Here is a 20,971-nt window from a genome sequence, read left to right as displayed (position 1 = left end):
GAAGACCAAGAAGACATCTGGGAGACAAATCTGGCCAACTCATAAACTTCAGGAAAACTGCGTAACTCCTAACGAAACTTTATTAATAGAGTTATGTGTATAATGCAGGTTTTCCAACAGTATCAGCACTGCTGGTGCTCTGTTATTTTTACAGTGTGTCTGATCTGACCAAAAGTTTAAGGCATGTCCACAAAGTCAGGGTAAATTTCAGGCCTACAGAACACTTTTTCTAGAGTTCAGGAGCAGCTATGACGTTAGGGAGCAGAAAAACAACCAGAGGACATTTTAAAGTTTTTACAAGAAAGAGATGCTGGTCAGGAATCTGTGCTAAGGCACAGGAAAACAACACCTGAACACACCATGCTGCATTACTCTCAAAGTAAGCAGAAAGAGCAGGAGGAATGCCTTTTCATGTGAAGTACTCCTGCTACCATAACCTTAAAGGGAATCCACAATTTTATTGCATATGAACCAGAAACATGTGTCATTGCATTCACTTGCTCTGAAAACCCATTGGTAACACACAGCATCCCTCTCCCTCCCTCCACTGCTGTTGGGGCAACTGGATGACAAAAATGTAAGCACCTTTTAGTCTAGAGGTGTGTATTAGGGACCTAAAGGCACAACATCCATTGGTCATATGTCTGGGGTAGTACTTATACATACAGTTACTCCCCGTTGCCTGATCAGGGCTAAAAGAAGAAAAAGGGAAAACCATTAGGAAACAATGGTTGTGAATTTAAATGTCCATAGTGTCATTTAAGCTTTTCACACAATGCAACCCAGCATCCCTGCACATACCCACTTGGAACATCAGTCACACACCCCTTTTCCCCACTGAGTGTCCCCTTAGCTCAGCATGTGGGACTGACAGAGCTGTAGCAACAAATGAGCAAAGGGGCTCAACATCCTTAAGGGCTCTTTCCATGTTAGAACTAAAAAAAAAACAAACACAAAAAGGCAGGAAAACCACATGTATAGAAAAGTATGGCATTGAGATTAAGCCAAATAGTAGCATTATGGTCACTTTCAGATCCAAAATCCACGTACTTCGCAATGTTGAATAACGTATTTCATACTTTTCTCTAGAAAAATCTACTTAGAACATTGTGATTGGTCAAGATTCAAAGGCCTGAGGTTAAAAGTCCAAGCCCTATTCCCATATATTTTTATTTTAATATTCAATTATTCTATTATAATTTTATTCCCATTTTTTTTTCACTGAAAACAGTATTTTCTATCAAATCTTCCATCTGTTCCTTTTAAAGAACCAGTAAGAAATTACTGCATGCAAAGCTCACCCAATTTTTCCAGAAAAATAAGACTATCACCAGATCTAGTGCCAAATTTGGCCTATTTAGTAGTTTCATCAGAAAGTGTATATTACATAAACACTGGAGCCAGGGCCCCAAGAAGGAGTGGAGAAAGCCAAAACATGATAGGACATGACCCTGCACAGTCTGATCTACATGGGCCCTGTTTTGAGCACAAGTGGTGGGGGGAGTGTGCTTGGACCTGTCAACCTAAATGACTCTATGATCCTAAGAAAGCTCTTTCCAAGGCAGGAGGAAAAGTAAAAAGATGGAAAAAAAATGCTTCCTTTTCTATGTTCATTTTTTTGGAAGACAGTTAGAAGACCTGGTTATACATTCATGATTTTTCCTGTCACGTTTTGCAGTTTTGTGTTATCGAGCAGCAATTTGCCCTTCAGGTTTGTAGAGCAACTACCTTGAAAAGTTAAATTTTTTCTAATTTATCAAATGAGATCCTGAACCTGCTGTTTATGTGAAGATCCTGTTGCAGTATTTTGAAAAAGGCCATGGGATGGGACACAATAGATATTCCCATTAGCTTCACACCCCTTGTCTTTTTAAGAGGCTTTCGTATTTCCCACTAGGTACAGGAAAAAAAATCCTCAGGTCCAAAAGTTACTGTCCAACAGCAATTTATTCACAACTGACAAACTCCTCCCAAAATTACAAAAAATGCTGTTTTGTTCATATGGAAATTTCAGGGACCTAGGAAGGAATATTGAGCATGCCTCACCTTTCTGGTCCTTTCCATTTCCTCTGTGATGTTCAAAGTGCTTTCTTATACATTTATTATTTCCATTCCAAACAATGAAAATATTAGCTTTTATGGGTTCTACAAACAAGAGTAAATTTCCTTAGATTGCTGGTGATCTAACAATGTCTTCATTGCTCTTATCATTGCACAGTACAGCACACTGCCTACAGCACTACCAATAACTGGAGCCCTCCATGTGTCATAAAAGTCTCTGGATTAGTCAAATGATTACCAGCATTCATTAATCTTGAACTTCAAATTAATTGAAGTTCAACACACTGATTAATACATGTATATAACACAACAAAAATTACTATTTAATCCTATTTTATGTGATTAGGAGAAGGAGAAGTTTCTAGAGAAGCCTTTTTTATGCTCAGAAATCCTTCAAGCCATCAACCTATGCTGAACTGAAAGTTCAGCAACGTTTTGCAGCAAAGTGAATTTAATATCCAATAAACAAACTGTATAAATCTACATAAGGAAAACTCTCTTTTTCTATCTTTATCGAAACTGGCCCATGGTGTAATAAAAATTACAGGATCTATGCTCCACTGATGCCCACCAATCCAAACTGCACAGACTCATGCAAAGCTTTCCCAGTTCTGTGAATGCATGCTAAAAGTAGCAGAAGAAAGCATTACGCTGTAAAAGCAAACTATTATTAAATGTGCAGCATGTAAGTGGAACTGTACTCTTGGTTAAAAATAAGGGTCTCCAAAAATGCCAAAGATGTTAAAACAACCTTTGTGAGGCCCAGTGTCTATTTAGCAGATGACTGAAGCAAAGACCAATTTCAAAACACTACAGAAGACTCAAAGATGTATGAATGATCTTTATCATCAAGAACCACCTCAGCTACTAGATGAAAAAGGAAAGCATGTGAGAGATGGAACAGTAAACCAGCCAATCTTGTACGTACAAGCTTTTACATCCAACTAACGATATACAACTGTGAGATGGCAGATTTATGCTGCCAGATCTGTATAAATTTCAAAATTGTTTAGTTTTTCGTTTGATTTTTTTTTTTTAACTTTAAGGTACCACAATAACATGTTATTATTAATGAACACACTGTGCTTAATACACAATCAAATCAATCAATAAATATATACATTGCCTGCTTGTAATAAGAGGCATTTAAAGTATTCAATATATCAGGAACAGAAGCCTGAAAATAATTTTCACGTTTTAACTTGTTCTAAAAATGTGAATTCAAATGCCGAACATTTTTGGTGAAAAGTTCCCAGTAAGGACTAAACAACGACCCAATACCTTGTCTTCCATCCACTTCATAGAAACTGACTTGTAGTACTGTCATAACAACCTCCACAAATATTCTTCCACAGATTATTGTCCAGTCTAAAATAAGAACCTAAAACATGTTTCCTCTTCCCCCACCTCACATTTCAAGCTATTTTAATCAGTGAAAAGTTAGAACTTTCTAGACTTTTGTTAATGTGAAGAAAAAGGTTCTCTGACTAAAAAAAACCTCAAGTGACTTGCTTCCAAATCAGATTTCTACTGTCCCCTCTCAAGACACCTATTTACATGAAATCTCTTATAGTTTCTCTGCCTGTATAAAATGCAGATGCCACTGCACATCAGGCCTGTGTTTGCCTCTTTGCACAGACAGTCCAAAACAGTTTTCCTGATCTGTTTCAACTTGAAATGTTGTCAATATATGGATTGTCTTGCTTTCTAATTCAGTGAAAAATCTAGTTTTCCATTAGTCTCTGCCTTTCTAATTTTCGATACAGCTTTACTAAATGTAATTATTAAAGGCAGATTCAAGAAAGCAATTACTGAGCTACTGGTTTGTATCTCTGAAGTCTTAATAAGGAACAAGAAGCTGAAGTGACAGAAACATTGCAAAATCTGTAAATTAAAAAAAAAAAAAAAAAAAAAAAAAAAAAAAAAAAAAAAAAAAAAAAAAAAAAAAAAAAAAAAAAAAAAAAAAAAAAAAAAAAAAAAAAAAAAAAAAAAAAAAAAAAAAAAAAAAAAAAAAAAAAAAAAAAAAAAAAAAAAAAAAAAAGAGCCAACAAACCCCCAAACCAAAACAAACCTGGTTATGTGTTTACTTTATTATATACAATATAAGAGAGAAAAAAAAAAGAATACTATGGAAGACTGCTGTATGTTTGGGGAAAGAACACAACTCTCTGTTACCACAAATGAGTTTTAATCTTTATTTTTCACTGAGCAGGGTATTAAAATTGCAATTGTATTTCAGAACCATTACAGAAATAGCTCTAGGAAGAATCTTATAAATATGAGATCAAGAACAGGACTATGAACAATGGAAAGTGGCATTTTACCCTGTTCATTTGGGGATTTTCAACATATTCTGGAGGTTACAGTACTTGTAAGTGTTGTACTGGGCTATCAGATATATAAATTCACTTGCCAGTATTCAAAAAACCTAAGTATTCAAAGTAAAATAAAGCTCATTTTGTAAAAATAAATTTAAAAAAAAGAGTAGAAAATACAGAGTAGATTGGTCTACACCTATAAAATATTCTAAAGCACAGACAAACACTAAGTTGCAGTAGAGCCCTCTTGCTAGCTTCTAGAGAATTTCAATAACCATTCATAAGGTTTAAGTTCAGACACACGAGATTGCATATAGAATATTTTCCTGCTTTGTAATGATCTCCTCCATCCCACAAGTCAATTACCTCCCTTTTTACCCCACAAAAAAGTGGGTAATATCCTGATCACAGTGAAGTCAGTTACCCCTTGATACCACTTGTTTTATGACAATTATTGTAAGCACACTAATGCTGTTTAGTAATTTTTTTGTATCAGAAAAAGAGACAATGGTTTTTATTTGCAAGGCAGCGGTACTGGCCCTGAGTGACTTCATAAAGCCAAATTAGAAATCAACTCAAAACAATTTTCTTATTTAAAATAAACATCATCCCACACAGAGCTTTCCAACATCCTCCCTTTCATAAGAACAGTTCATAATACACAGCATATCAGCTGAAGTATGCTAGCAGAGCAGCAATTCATCACTTAGCATCACCTACTTAACATTCCATGGTACTTGTCACAAATTTACAATGGCAGATAAACACCTGGCCATTTCCTGTACACAACACAAAGGTAAGCCACCCTAAATAACTAACAATATAATTGAAAGGGGGAGGTATGACCTGATGTCTGAGAAATCAGGGAATGCGTGTAATTTCAAGTGGTTATGCCTGTCTATTCTTGAGCAATATTCATGTCAGTTTCAAGAAACTCATTCTAAGTGTCGGCTGAGGACAACTGTTGTCTGAAAGCCCTGTAGAAAACCCTTTAGAGATGCAGAGGTGATGGTAACCTGAGAGCCCATCCTGAGGACTCCAGAAGTCATCAGGAATTGTGACACCTGCTCTAAATCCAGGCCTTTCAGTTGAGACATCCTGGTTTATATGAACAGTATGGGCAGTGACTGGTAAAGACCCAATCTCCAGTACCTAAGCATTGACCTCATGGCACATGCACAAAATCTGACACAGCAGAAGCACAGTATTAAATCTCAGGGCTCTTGAGCTTTTCATCATACAAATTATGCTCCAGTGTAGTGGATAAGAATACTAAAGCAAGATAACATTATTAAGGTAGCAAAGACTCAAATGGGTATCACAGAATCAAAGAATGGATTGGGTTGGAAGGCACCATAAAGATCATGCAGTTCTAACTCCCCCGTGGGCAGGGACACCTTCCACTAGACCAGGTTGCTTGGAGCCCCATCCAACCTGGCCTTGAACACTTCCAGGGATGGGGCATCCACAGGTTCTCTGGGCAACCTGGGCCAGTGCCTTACCCTCTCACAATAAAGAATTTCTTCCTTATATCTAATCTAAACCTACTCTCAGTTTAACTCCATTGCCCCTTGTTTTATCACTATGTAAATGTAATGGCCAGTCTCTTCGCGAACGAAGAACCGGGGAAGGTCTTTCCACCTTCCAGCCTGCGCATTGGATTTTTTAGGTGAGACACAGTGTGCGCGGAACTGAGCCCACCCTTTAATCCTGAGGTTCATCTGCCGGGGCCAAGCACGCTTGGACGGCGGCAGTGAGGTCCTTCAGGACGTAGATGGATTGCCTTACAGGGCTAACGAGCTCCATCTGCCCGGGGAGTGGCCCCGACCGGGAATCGAACCCGGGTCTCTGCAGTGACAGTGCAGTGAATTTTCCCCTGGACCACCGGGGGCTCCCGTTTTATCACTATACACCCTTGTTAAAAGGTCCCTCTTCAGCTTTCTTGTAGGCTCCCTTTAGGTACTGAAAGCCTGCAATAAGGTTACCCAGAGCCTTCCCTTCCTCAGGCTGAACAATCACAATTCTCTCACTCTTTTCCCATAGGAGCAGCGCTCCATCTCTCTAACCATTTTTGTGAACCTCCTCTGGAGTGGCTCCAACAGTTCAATGTACTGCACAGGTCCTGTGCGAGGGACTCCAGAGCCGGATGGAGCACTGCAGGTGGGGGTCTCACCAGAGTGGAGTAGAGGGGCGGAGAACTTCATTCCACACCTGTATACACATGCATGCACCATCACACAGGGATAACACTCCTACCTCCTCAGCAGTCCTGCCAATGGCCAGGAGAGCAAGACGGAGTACACCGTGGTATCAGTGACATTGCTATTACAAGTAGGCTGGCGTTCAGATCTCCCTGTTGACACATCAGCAGGTATTACTTTATATAACTAAAACCATTTTTTCTTTTGAGAAACAGATTTCATTTTACTAATGCACATTTACTTTCTTTTCTAAATCATGTCTTCCACATTTGCTTCTTATACGGCAGCAAATATGGGAAAGGTATTTATACTGCAGAGGAAAGTTTAAACCAACCTTCAAAGATAAACAGCCAAAGACATTGCTCCAGTTCAAACACTTGAAATGTTTATCTAGCCCCAACCACCTATTACAGAACCCTGCTCTCCTCCCACAAAACTGTGTTTTGGAACTTGTGTTTTAAACTCCTTGAGGAGTATGTTAGAATTAATAGCTATTTTATCTATTGTACACTGCCTAGGAGAACATTTTTAATATTTACATGCTCTTTCTTCATTTTAACATCAAGTAGGAACCAAGTTTAGTATCAAAAGACAAGATAAAAGAAAAGGTAACTTGTAAATGGGCCATTCTGTTCAGTGTTGTCCTGTAATATAAAAATCATTTTTATTCTCTTTGGCCTTTTCAAATGATTTGACTTGTACAAGTCAGAGTCATTTCGTTGCATGCTTATGAAAAATGAAAAATCTTGTCTGTAGCAATATCAAATCATTTATACACAACAGACATCAGCTGTCATTTCTGTCTATCCCAGCAGTACACCCCCTCCTCACAGTTCTCTCTTTAGTCTAGGTGAGCTGTCAAGTTTCTAGTTTCTGACGTGTATTTACATCATTCAATGACATCTGACAGTAGTGAAAGGCCACAGAAAACTGCTTATTGATCAGAGTAAAACTAGTTGACGGAACAGATGAGGTTGTATCACAGAAATGCAGCCACACTCAGGTGATGACATTTTGCTCCCTTGTATACAAGTGCTTAATGGGATACAACTTCATTATATCATGCCACTAGTGCTTAAAGAATTGCACAGTTCTCATGAGTGTTTTGTCTATGCGGTGATGAGGACAATCTATTTGTAGTGGTACCAATGTATTACTAACCTGTTTTGCTCATGAACACTTGCAAACTACCAGCCAATGTGTCCTGACGAAAATAATAAGAGACACTGAAGACTCAATCTTGCCAAAATCTAATTGAGCTGACCTTTTAAAAAAAGATGGAATTACCATTTAGGGAGCCAGATCTACTTGAGATTTAGTTCTGCAGAATTCTGTGCTGCTTAGTAAAGACATTTTAAATGACCACTTTTATGCTTGGGACCAGTACAGTTTCCCAGTGGAAGTGATAACTCATCATTAGTATTTCAGAGGTTATTATATCAACTTGTATGAGAGTCTTTCAAACTGTATTGATTTAAATGCTGAAGAGTTCATGGGCAGAGGCTCTCCATACAAAATGTCCTGCAGCTAAAATATTAATTTTCTTATTTTCATTATTACTTTTCTCTTTTGTTATCTTGAATAGAAAACTCGTTTTGCACAGAGTGACCTGTAAGGATACAATTACAGTATGCAATCATTTCTTACAGAATCTATGTTTGCTTCAGCAGTCTAATTGGAAAACTCAGAGCAGTCTTAGCATGAAGTAAACTGCTGTGATTCAAAAAAAGTCCGTATGTTACAAGTAGTACCTGAATAACTTGAAATCATGAAACTTCTACAGGTACATTGATCACAGCACAGACCTCAGAAGAACTTGCTTTCCATTTCATATCTGACAGAAGCAGTAGGTTTTTATTTCAAAGAAAAAAATCCAGAAGGAGAAAAGATGATGATGGTCTAAAAGTTTGCTCTTCCCAATGGGTAAATGATGCTCAGCCATTCTAAGTTAGGCCTTGCATTCAGGCTAACTACCTATAAATTAATACACTTTTCCAATTCAAAAAAACATGTCTTCACTATCTCAGAGACTCAAAAAATTATATTCATTTCAAGGGGAAAGAGATAAAGGACTCAGCTCTCAGAGAAGGTATTTCCTATCCCCTGACTTAGGCAAGCAGTATGAAACCAGGGTTGACTAAATCTGAATCCCACACAACTAGAGAAATTCAAGACTTAAAAGTAACAGAGAAATGCACATGAATAATTTCTTAAACAAGGAGAATACATCTTCTGCTATATCTCAGTAGAAACAACATGGACTGACCTATACAGGCCTTTTAACAACAAAGGAAAAAGATGACAGCAGTCTTGCTATTTTCAGTTCAATTGTATTACTCAAGCTTCTTTCAGACAAAACCAGTAACTGTTAAAAATGTTTTGTTTTCTTCCTGGTGTTCTTGTAATGCACTTAATGCAAAAAATCTAGAAGAATTTTGCTTTCTGACTCAAATCTTGGGTAAACCAAGATTTTCAGAGGTTATCTGGCTAAGTTTGGAACAAGCTACTGGTACAGAGCAATTACTTATCCCATTTCAATTAAACTTTCCAATTTCTACTCCAAAAAGGATGGGGAAAAAAAAAAAAAAGGCAGCACAACAGTTACAAGGCTGAATTTATTTTATTAAACCAGGCAAACCAATTTCTTCACTTTGTTCTTTTTTTTCCTTCTCAGAAGCAGATGAACTAATCTTACTGAAATCCATGAAGAATTTCAATGCGTACTAATTACCTGTGATGTAAATATTGGCTTCTAAGCTGAAATTTGACAATAATTCAGAAAAATGAAACCAAGAACCCATTCTTAGCAAACAGTTTTAAAATTTACCTTCAATATTTTACCACAGCTAGCTCAGTATACATCTAACAGAAACTGTGTCCTCTCAGATGCTATGGTTAGCTGTCAGCATTTGTTTGCACATACACAAAGACATGCATATTTAATAGGTACAGATCTAAGGGGAAAATGGAAGATAAAGAAACAGTCACACAGTCAATGTATGTGATGCAAAATGTCCGAAAAGCAAACTTTCTGTAATCTCCTTGAAGTAGTGGGAAGGGAAGAGGAAGTACTCTAGACAATGGACAAGTATAGATAGGATGCTATTTTATGTATACTTAAGAAACTTATTTTAGCCCTGAGTTTTTTTAAAACAAAGAAAACAAAGAATTGTTCTGCACTCAGCCTTGAAATCTTTTACTGCATAAGATTTTACTCATAAGAACTCAAAATTATCACGAAGAATATCTTTAGACGAGAAGTTGAAGACAAATTACATTTTGTTCCTTCCAAGTCTGGTTCTTGTACTTTGTGCTTATACAGAAAACAGGAAATTCTCTTCATCTCAGTTGTCTGATATGCATAAATATCTGGGCTCAAAGCCTTGAAACTGATACTGATGATGGCAGCAATTCATAACCAATTATGAAAAAAAACAAAACAAAACAAAACACTAAGTGAACCTACTTTTAGTTTAACTCTGGATCTAAAATTATTTGCTTTATTTGAAGTGCAAAGTATCTGTCCAAAGCACAAGAAGCATCTCTCTCCATTCAATGAAGTCACCCTGAAAATTAAGGACACACTACTCAGTACCAATAATTCCCAAACTGTCCTGAAACCTTGGAGTCAGTTTCTCAGGAAAAATATAAAGCAATGCATTTCCACTGTAACAGAATAGAAGCCAAGAGAAAAAAAGAACAGATAGGTTTCTGACATAAGGATGCACAAAGGATGTGCAGAGTTTGAAAGTGAATTATAATGAACACACTTCACTCTTTCAGTCTTTAGATAGCATAAAGCAACTTTCACATCTAATAATGTTACTACTTAATTCCTTTAATATTCCACTTTTATTTTCCAAAGGTAGACCCTAACTGTAGCATGCAATAATCCAAATTACTTGGTCACATTTAGGGCAGCATTTTAATATTCCATTACAGAAAAACATACATCGCAGGCATTTCTTTTTGTTTCAGACTAGAGAGAAGATTTTTTCTTCCTTGTGAATAATTCACAGAAAGCCACCGTCACTTCAAAAGAACAGAAACTGACTCTTTATGACAGGGATATATGAACTGGGTAAATGCCCAAGTCATTGCTCAAAGCATGCCTGTAGCAGTATCATCGCTTCCTTCTAGACAAGCACACTTAGCTGAAGCAATGACTTTTCTGTTTTCTTAGTTAAACTCAACGGAGTTAAAGTCAAAGTCAAAAGAAAAAACTAATACTTGGATTCATTATGCATTAGAAGCATCTTTGTTAGTGGATAAGTATAGATTTTAGTGGCATAGACTGTTGTCTTATAAAAGGTTCACAATAAACCAAGAACGTAACATTTCTAAAAGGGGTCTTGAAAGACTAAGAGAAACAAATGCATGTAGTCACAAACACAATGTTTACTAATTTGCAGCAGTTTACAGTTCTGTTTCTGTAATCTTGAATCCCAAAGCATGAAACACTACAACCTGCATCAATCACATAACCAGATCTTTTCACTGGAAAACATCATTTAGGAGAGCTCCTTTGAGCAGGATTCATCTTTGCACTGAAGGCACACCACTCCAAAGCGTCCCACGCCGAGGATCTATAACAGCTTCTGCAGTGCACTTCCACATCACTTTTTGATCCCTCCTCCAGCTTCATTCTTCTTACTCTGATCCTTGGCAGAGCAACTACCAATTTCTGTTCTGTACAAAGCTCAGTGTACAAGAATTAACTTCCAAAACCAGTATCACATTTACTACTGTACAATGTAATATGTCTTTTCATCTTGCCTACGTGGCTTGACTGATCAATTCTCAGTTACATTACTGTTTGGGCCTGTGATAAGTTTTACTTTCCTTTGTTTGTTTTGATTTGTAGTGGTTTTTTGTTTGTTTGTTTTTTGTGTGTTTTTTAAATTTGCTTTGTTCTTTTACTTTTTTTCAAGTTAAGTTTTAAAGCTTCTTATGATAAGTACAATACCTAAATATATTGAGTTTTAAAAAGGTAAAATGATACATCTGTGAATTAAAAAAAGCCCAAGCAGAACCTAAATTTACAATGTACCTACAAAAAACGACTACGAAGAGAAAAAAGGAATCACATTTGTTTTAAGCCATAGAAATATTGTTTCAGTCAATAAAGTAATAAAATATTTTTATCTTCTCAGATCCTGGAACCTGCTCCCTTTTTCTGGTCTGAACACACAAGCAAACATACAAATTTGGTGATCTTGTCAACATACAAAAAAACATTTTTTGGATATATTTTGAAGACAGGTGAGTCCATGTTTGACCTGTGCATGAATAAGCAAAGGGGTTGGCTTTTTCTTTTTCTCTCCTGTCTCATTCACTGAGTTGCTGTTTGAAAATACAGTTCAATATGCCAATATTTTGTCATATTCCTAATTCATACCAAACCCCTGAACCCTCCAGGAGAGTTTATTTCATTGTGCCTCAAAATTGATAGTTTTTTTTAAGAAAAAGGTGTAAAAATGAATACAATTAATCAATGATTAATACAACAATCATTTGCCATAACCAAATACTTCCTTAAAACAAACAAACAAACAAAAACCAAATCCCCCAGACTTATAATCTCCTAATTATCACTACTCATTTATCATTCACCATCAGAATAAATAATTTGTAGGTCATGTTAAGCAATGTGCTATGGTAAGTATTAGCATTACCTTACTGAAACTAAAAATTTCTGTTGCTACCACGTGAGAAACAATACTATAAAGCTGCTGCGGAATTTTGCTTATCAATCTAATCAACCATCAACTCATCAACCAAAGAGGTGGAAAGACTCGTATGTTCAATCTTTTAAAGTTATAAGAATAATAGAAGATAATAATGTGTATTTGAAATAAATTTGAAATTAATTCTGGTAGGGATCTGAGGTTAGATAACTAGCCATGCTGTGGGACACTGGGCTGAATGGAACCGGGTTTGATCCCCACCACCACCTTTGTGCTCCTCAGCGCAAGTGATACAAGGAGCTCCTGGAGTGATTGGGGGACTGAAGCATCTCTCTCACAAGGGAAAGAACTGAGGGAGCTGGGCCTGTTCAGTCTCGAAAAGAGACAACTGAGAGGGGACCCTATCAATGTCTATGAGTATCTGAAGGAAGGACGGAGCCAGGTTCTTCTCGGTGGTGTCGAGCAATAGGACAAGAGGCAATGGGCAGAAACCAACGCACAGGAAGTTCCACCTAAACATGAGGAAAAACTTCTTTACTGTGAGGGTGACTGAGCACTGGAGCAGCTGGCTCAGAAGGGCTGTGGAGTTTCCCTCCCTGAAGACATTCAAAGGCCATCTGGACACAATCCTGAGTAACACGCTCTAGGGATCCTCCTTGAGCAGGGATGTTTGACTAAGTGACCTCCAGTGGCCCCTTCCAACCATAAACATTCTCTGATTCTGTGATTCTGTGAAAAGGAGAGCAAACTTTTGCCTCAAAGATCAGTTTTGAAGAAATAAAGGGTACATATAAGGGTGTAAAAATATGTTAGGTTTACATGACCACAACAACCAATATACCTGGGGACAGAGAAAAATCAAGAAAAGCTGTGATTCATTTAAGCCATAATGACTTCACCAGAGGTGCAGAGAACAAACATTGCAAGAAGGAAAAATAAGTCGTCTCACTAAAAAATACTTACACTAAAGCTGAAGTAATTTTGTTAATTCAATTTGCTGAAAAGATGTTAATAATTTTTGTGTTATGAGATTACAAAATTTGTTATTCTATTCCAATCAAAAATGCAGCATATTCATTTGAAGACATTTTTGAGCTTGTAAGATACCAATTTTTAGACTACTTGAAGCAAAGTATCAATTTTATGAAATAAGAATATAAGGAAAAGGTCAATACTATTTTTTACCACTTGTTTCTTCACCATTCTCTCTCTTCCCAGCCATATAACTTAGTAAAGAGACCATAGTTAAGGAATAGAAGAAACAAAGACACTCTTTGCTATCATGCAAAATTACCAACGTAACTAGAATTTCAACAACTTCAACAAAAAGGAGACATGTACACACTTATTCAAATCTTTGATTCTCTTGTTAGAGTGCAAAGTGTGCAAAAGAGATCAGCACAAGTTTTCAGATGTTCTCATCAATCAAATTAACCAAATCTCAGCAGAAAAACAAGCAAATGCTGCTGCTTACTAACTTGCAATTACTTGTCTTCTGCTCCCATCTGCTCTTGTACCAATATTACCACTTTATCCTTACAGAGAGCCTCTAAAGCAAAGATCACAAGTATTATAAATATGTTCCTACTCTCTATCTCTGTTTCACCTGACTCACCATGGTTATTAATGTATTTCTGAAGCAAACTATCACAGACCACTGTGATTTGCTTGAATCAGAAACTGAACTCTGAGGTGCTGGATCTCAGCTAGGCCACGAGGCCAGGGTGATTTATGCTGGAAACCAGGGCTTTCTCCAAAACCTTACATTGCAGATTCTCAAAGGTTTCAAACTATTTTGAAATAAGGCTTGAGATCCATATGTGAGCACAACTGTGGCACAGAGTAACACATGTACGTGTACTACTGCAACAAGTGTGGAAGAGGAGATCATGGGAAGGACAAGAAAATAAACAGCATATTTAGTTCCTTCTATGTGCAATGCATCCTTCATTAAGAAATCTCAGTCGAGAAAGTACTGCAGACCACAGAGCTCAGTCTTCGTATTTAATTTAAAACTGGATAAATGCCCCCTTTAAGAAAGGATTAAGATGTTTATGTTCTTTCATTTTTCTTCAGTCTTATACAGAAAACATTTTAAATCCTAAGATATAGATTTCAGGGGAGAGCAGGAGGCAAAGACATATTTCACAACATTGCCACTGCAGAAAAACTGGAAACAGATGGATCTTATATATTGGTTTGAAGTGACTGCATTGATCATCAACTAGTTGCACAACTAACTGCCTGACTTAGAAGAGCAGGATATCATCAGCCGTCTATTTCATTTAAGAGATGCACATTTTAGGAGGAAAAAACATGCTTAGTATCCTTCTGCTAGGTTATGTAAAATGGCCTTCTAGTTCAGTTTTGTGAGATATGGAAGAAAACATTACTGAAGCATTTCTGTGGCACATCAACCTACCTCACTAGAGTTTCCAGACTCTTTCCTTGTGTTAGGGCATGGAAATATGGTACCTACAACCAGAACCACTTTTTTTTTCAGCACACTGTGATTTCAGCATGCTGTGAAGACTCTCAAAGACCCTCCTGAAGCTGTGCCATTAGAAATCCAGTCTGTGACACAGCCTTGCTTCACAGTTAACTTATAATGTTAACCATCTTGCATGTTTTGTACAGGAACTCCGAACTCAAAGTAAAAAAAAAGGTAATTTAATAAAAAATAATAGAATTCTTCTCTAGTTTTTTTTTTTTTCAAGTATGCCACCATATACAGTTAAAAGAAGTAATTAAAATCACCTTCATATTTCTTAAATACAATGCATATAGTGACCCCTACTGGTCTGCTCGGCACCCCAGCAAAGATACAAACCAACAAGAGCCACCACTTGAAGGAATGAACCTGAGCTAACACGGACAACCTTCATGAGCATGCATACCTTATTATGACTAATATTAATAAGGAGAGGTAAAAATACTCTGGTGCTTTCTATGGACTTTTATATGTTAATTCCTCTTTTTATTGTAACTAACAAAATTATCAAGTGGATGGCTTGTAAAGAACACTTACTATATACAAGTATCTATAGCTGAAAACCAATTATGAAAAATTTCAATTAAAAAAAAAAAAAAAAGGGTAACTTAAAAAACGCCCAGGAGCACCAAACTTCAGTCTACTAGAGGTTTTAAATGAGAAAAATATATACCTCCTGTACATTTCCAATTAAACATGAACAGCAATTGTGACAATAAGCCTCCATGAATCAGAATGTGCTTGCTAATCTTTTATTTTATACATAAAAAGCAGGTCACAATACTATCTAATTATTTGTTTAAATACTGTCTGCTGTAATACACAACTAATAGGCAACCAAAAATGTGCTCCATAACAAACACACTTTAGCACCTAATACACTATTTTATTAATTTAGTGTTGTAGGAGAATCAGTTCAAGACCCTAATATTAATATGAGTACTCTCAAAGAATAATTAAAGAAGAGTATGGCTGCTTACTTGAAGTGCTGAATGTTCTCTTATTTTTACAAAGATATATAAGACACAGAAAACCACATTTATATTGGATCAGTACTCAGCAAGAATCAGCAACTAGAAAACAGTAAAGCTTATGCTAAGTGTGAGTTCTAAATCCATTTCTTTGACTGTTGGACTTTCTAGTAACATTGGATTACAACATAAAGTGCAGGAGACTGAACAAGCAAAACAAATATTTGGCTTCTGACTTCATTTCAGCCAGGAACGATCCCAAGAATCTAGTAAGAGAAAGCATGGCTAATTCCCACTCCTGAGAAGAACCTTTGCTTAGAAAGCTTAAGCAACAGAAATAGAAATCCACTCTTCTCTCTGTTTCACAATTCCTGCAAATTACAAGGAATATTGTGTAGTTACTACAAGTTTCCACTGCGTCTAAACCAAGTCAGCCTAATGTTGCTCAATACGGGCTCACACTGGGAGCTTATAAAAGAGGTGCTCAGGAGCAGCTGGAACCTGCAGGCAAAGCCTGGACCTCAGAGTGTTTAGTGGCCACCAGCAGGCTGGCCTGCACCCTGTCTCTTACTTATGACCATCAGTCAAAGTTGTTGAAGCAAGTAAGTACAGTCATAAGTTATTTTTAAAATGCATTCAACCAGTTCTAACTTAGCACACCAAATCCCTGGAGCCTTCAACAGGAGCTCAGCATTTTAGAGAGACTTTATTTTTGGGAGCCATGTTTAAATATTTACAATGTTACACAAAGGAGAATAAAAGAGAAAAAAAAACCCCAACAATGACATACCATAAAACATTTAAGAAGCTTGTAACTCAGCTTATTTTTTTTCCAACACTATACAGTGAACTTTGCTATTGTTTTCACTGAAATATTGAGTATTGCAATATTCACTGTAAAAATATAAACTTAGACATTATTACGTAAAAAACCCCAATAAACCAACAGAAAACATTGAGGTTAAAAGTCAAGCATTACAAAGTCAAAGAATCCAAGAAATAATCTTGTCTGTGTACAACTTAATCAAGCTGAACAAAACCAAAAAGCCCCAAACTTTTGGGCTTGCCTCAAGTGATAATTAAAAACTTAATCCTCAAGATCTTCACACTATTCAGCGAACAAGCATTTTACCTTTGTTGCAGTCAGTCTTGCTCATGTTTGATCCCAGGCCTTGTAAGTGCCATCTAAGCACAGAACCGAACCAAACACACAACTGAGGGGTGCTGGAGAGAAAGGATGTCATCCAGAGAGACCTCAACAGGTTTGGCAAGTGGGATCAGGTGAACTTCATAAGGCCAAGTGCAAGATCCTATATGTGGGCTGGGGCAACCAATACAGACTGGAGTATGCATGGCTGGAGAGCAGCCCTGCAGAGAAGGATTTGGGAGTACCAGGAATGAAAAGTTAGACATGAGCCGTCCACGTGCACTTGCAGCCCAGAAAGCCTATCACACCGAAAGCAGTGAGGCCAGCAGGGTGAGGGAAGGGATTCTTCCTCCATGCTATCACAGGATTCCACCTGGAGTACAGCATGCACCCCTGGGGCCTCCAGTACATGAAAGACACAGACCTGTTGGAGCGAGTCCAGAGAATAGCCACAGAAATAATCAGAGAGCTGAAATACCCTCGCTGTGAAGACAGGCTGAGGAAGTTGCGTTTGCTCAGCCTGAGATGAGAAAGCTCCAGGGAGACCATTTTGTGGCCTTTCAATATTTAAAGGGGTCTTTCAATATTTAAATACTTAAATAAATATAAAGATTTTTTTAAAAAATAAGACTAATTTTTACCAAGGCCTGTAGAGACAGGACAAGGGGTTACATAAACATTTAAACTAAAAGATTGTAAATTTAGACTGGAAATAAGGAAATTTTTTTTTATGATGAGGGTGGTGAGACACTGGAACAGGTTGCCCAGAGTACCTGCAGATTATCCCTGCACTGGAAGTGCTAAAGGTCAGGTTGGACCTAATCAGCAACCTGATCTAGCAAAAGGTGTCCCTGCCCCACAGTAAGGGGTTGGACTGGATGATTTTTAAAGGTCCCTTTCAACCCAAACCATTTTGTGATTCTATGTAAGAAGACATTTTACAATTCTGAGCTGTCTACATCAGAAAAAGGGCCCTTGGTCTATGAGAAACCCCAATTCTCTCTCTGTGGTAGTAGGAAGTAAAGTAATGCCAAAGCTATTGCCCCACCAGCTTCAGTACCAGATGTACTACTCCGACAGTAGGCTGCCTGATCAAACTATGGTTTTTCATCTATATTAGTTTCAAACTCCTGATCCCTATACAGCAGTGCAAAGCTGTTGTTTGACTACACGGCTGCAAGAACAAATTTGGCTGACTAGGGGAAATCCCCACTCAGCTCCTTCTCAAGAGTATGCTCTCATGGCACCTTGTCTCTTCTGCCCTCCACCAGCAACAGAGGAGTCCATGCATGCACAGAGTTCTCAGGTTAAAAACACCCAGGAGGATATTAGCCAGTAATCAAAGTAAAAACTTGTGTCTCCAGTGCTAGGGTGATCCAGCACTGGAGCCTCCAAAAGGCTGACAGTCAATATATGAGAGCCATCAGATACCTGGCTACTAACTCGCATTCCCTGGGGAATGATAAATTAGTTCTCAACATTCTTCTGCAAGTCTGCTCATAATTTGCAAATGGAATCATCCTTTACTGTCTACAAACAAGAAATTAAGAACTGTTGTAATGCAAGAAGTAAAAATGGATTTGCAACTGGAGACTGAGAAAAAGTTGACTCACGTTGCCTGCTTTTCACACTGCCCACCATAACCTCAGCCTGCTAACTTGAGAAATACAGAAATTGCCTACCTGAGCTGTGAGGTATAAAAAATTTTTACTGTAATTATATTCCTTGTCAGTGACCATAATTCTTGAATACTAGAGATATTTAAATCAACTAGCATCAAACATCCTACTAACACCAATGACAGCAGTGAAATATAAGGGGTTTATATTTAGTGTTCAGGTCAGTGGGACATCACCACACTGATGTGTATCCAGTATTTTCCACCAACTTCTGCTTTAAGGTATTACTCTTGCAGAAGCTGTAGAAGATTCTTTGATGATTTCCATGGTGTTAAGGGAAAAAAGCTACATCTGCACACGAGCAATGAATGAATCACATACGTCGAGAATCAAGTGATGCTGAATCATCTGTGTATGTCTCTGGCTAAGAGGAGAGGACTGGAGTGGCAGGTGTCAGAGCACTACTCCTTTGCATTGCTCCGTCTGCAACTTCTGGCAGACCACGTGGTCTGCACAGCAATGGATCATGTGTCAACAGAAAGCACATGGGAACAAACAAGAACTTAGTACCGGGAGCCACCAAAAATGCCTCCCGCATCAGGGCAGAGACACAGTCTGTGTTACCAGTGAACAAGAAACACCACGAAATGGCTATAACACTGATCTACGAGCACATATTGACAAGCAGCAGCTCAAAATATATGCCTAATTCATCAAAGAAATGCAAGACCAGGTGATATGTACCGCAAATTCTGCAGGTATAGTATATGACTTGGCAAAAATTGTTGCATTATGAATCCCCCTGAAATACTATTTTTAAAAATAAAATTATTTTATCTGCTCCTGACAATATTCAGGAGTAAGTGGCACAAACCACTCCATCTTTCTTCTGTTATCTCTGACATTTAGTAAACCTGAAGAGCCTTCTAACTTATACAGCCTATCTTCATGCCTCTTCAGATGAGATAGGATTGAGCTGTTAGCTTCGGGAACAGCTCCTGCATGGCTCTCCTCTCCTACAAAAATGTTCCTCTCTCCCTTTTGAACAGACATATGGAGACAAAGAGCTGGACTGGGGTTGGAGATCCCGAACTCAGAGGAATCCTAACGCTCCCATCCCAGTGTTTCTTTCTGCTTCACAGCTAAGCCACCATCTAGCCATCTCTTAGAAAACTACACATCTAGGAATTCAAACTCTTAGAAAGCTTTTATTTTAAGGCAAATATTATACACAGGAAGGGCTGTATTGAATGAGTTAAGAGTGGCAGTGCATTTTTGCAGTTTCTTGACTAGCTTATAGAGGGAGGTGTTGCGCCTAATGTTCTGCACCTCCCTTCATTGCTATGCACATTTACAGTTATGGAACCAGATACAGGCAGTCCAACTCTGAAGTACTAAATGGGATGCAAACTAAATGCAAATGGTTTACTGAAAAATATTAGCTGTGTTCAAAAGCATGGGGGGGGGGGGGAAGAGAGAATTTTTATCTCCTGGGAAGATCTTACAAAAGTTTCTCCTGGACAAACTAACAAATTGGTTTTCATCTCCTGCATACAGAAACAGAGATGAAGAAGCTTATAGTTGTTTCAGCAACTGTTCCACTACAAGATGCTTCTACATTTCCCAGAATAGAAAGAGCTACATTGAGTGGACTCTCAAGAGTTACAGAAAGCAACAGATTTTGTAAGTGATAAACGATTAGGGGCTAGGGGCTAGATATAAATTACATTTCTGGAGTAATGCAAAGGATGGCTGCCAAGTGTCAAAGGGGGCTCACAAAAAGGTGCCTGAGGAAGAATTCGATGGCAGATGGCCAACTGGGCTTCAGAACATCCACATAATTTGGTTACAAAGGTTTTATGCATATTATCTTCCAGTACTGAAAGACCTTAGGTCTATTCTGGTTCTTTACTTCTGGGAGTTATCTGTCTTTCCCTGCTATCTCCAGGCAGGACCAACTATACTTCTTACTTTTGACAGAAATTTCTATGCCTCATACAGCAAACCTTCCACACCACGTTCCTGAATGGTGTTCCGGTGCTGTAATATCTTTATTATTCAGCACCATTTCATAATTAGCCCTGTACCTCTAATGGATAGGACAGATAAGTGCACTGCACAGGGCCACAACACTGCCAATTCATGGATCAGCTGCCTCCTTTTTTCAAGAGCTTTTTGTTGCTGAGGATTGTCATGTAGCTCCTACTCAGTGTTTTATTTTTGATCTAAGGAGCCCCTGCTGTATTTCATTCTTCACATTGGTCAGAGATCCAGAAAGCAATGGTAACTTGTCTTAGGTCTTCCTACAATGCCTTTTTTCCATAGTCTCACATGTTTCTTAGAATGCAATACTTAAAACTGAACACTGCACTCCATGCTTAGTGTACATGCCACATCATTGACCTTTTTATTATACTCATCCTTAGAAACCCCAACATGCATTTGCCTCGTGACATGGCCGCCTTCTGACGCACAA

General features: G+C 37.9%; 1 protein-coding gene across 3 annotated transcripts in view; it reads right to left on the bottom strand.

Moving 5' to 3' along the window:
• SNX24 (sorting nexin 24) overlaps positions 1-20,971 on the bottom strand; it is an 87,906-nt gene that overhangs the window by 53,033 nt on the left and 13,902 nt on the right. The gene's annotated exons all lie outside the window — the stretch shown is intronic.

This window comes from Empidonax traillii, unplaced genomic scaffold, assembly GCF_003031625.1.
Source record: "Empidonax traillii isolate 1590-97213 ecotype Southwest subspecies unplaced genomic scaffold, ASM303162v1 scaffold54:size2178333, whole genome shotgun sequence".
Taxonomy (NCBI): Eukaryota; Metazoa; Chordata; class Aves; order Passeriformes; family Tyrannidae; genus Empidonax; species Empidonax traillii.
The sequence above is the reverse complement of the archived record's forward strand: the minus strand, read 5'-3'. Positions and strand labels throughout refer to the sequence as shown.